We start from the raw sequence: 727 nt of genomic DNA on the forward strand, positions 1-727 counted from the left end.
TCTGATACATCCCTTCCTGTGTGACCTCTTTACCTTTCCTGTTGACTGAGCTACCCAGAGCTTAGCTCGGACTCTCTGAACTAACAAAGAGTTGACCATTAACAATTTACCCCCATGACCATGGCGTTTGCACAATAACGCTTTATAAAAGCTGCATTGGCTTTTACTGTACATTGTCAAATGGTCGGATTACCCAACAGTTATCCAGAATTAGACAAAACATTGCTGCTTTTGTCCAAATACAGCGCCACTTCTGTCCTCAGGTTATGTGTGATATTACAATGCAGCTCCATTCACTTCAGTTAAACTGAGCTGCAGTACCACATTCAACCTGAGGACAGAAGTGGCGCTGTTTCTGGAAAAAATAGTAGCTATGTTTTTTTCTAATCATGGATAACTTCTTTTAACCACAGAATGCCTGATCCTACTCTATCCGGACATCCGCTTTGGGGGAGAATCATACACATTAGATGTCTGAAATTGTCAGATTTCAAGCATTGGGATATCTTATTATTATTATGTCCAAGATTATAAAAGGTGTCCAGGGGTTATTTGTGACATAGCAACTCCTTATGAGACTGCAATACCAGTAACATCCTCTAGAGTGGTGCTCATTTGGGGGAAAAGAGCAGAATCAGATCCCGACTTCTAATTCTCGATTGTCATTACTCATAGACTTAAAGAATTCTTTTTGACTGCTATGACATTGTCTATGCTTTTTGGTTGT

This window comes from Dendropsophus ebraccatus, chromosome 7, assembly GCF_027789765.1.
Source record: "Dendropsophus ebraccatus isolate aDenEbr1 chromosome 7, aDenEbr1.pat, whole genome shotgun sequence".
In the NCBI taxonomy this organism is placed as follows: Eukaryota; Metazoa; Chordata; class Amphibia; order Anura; family Hylidae; genus Dendropsophus; species Dendropsophus ebraccatus.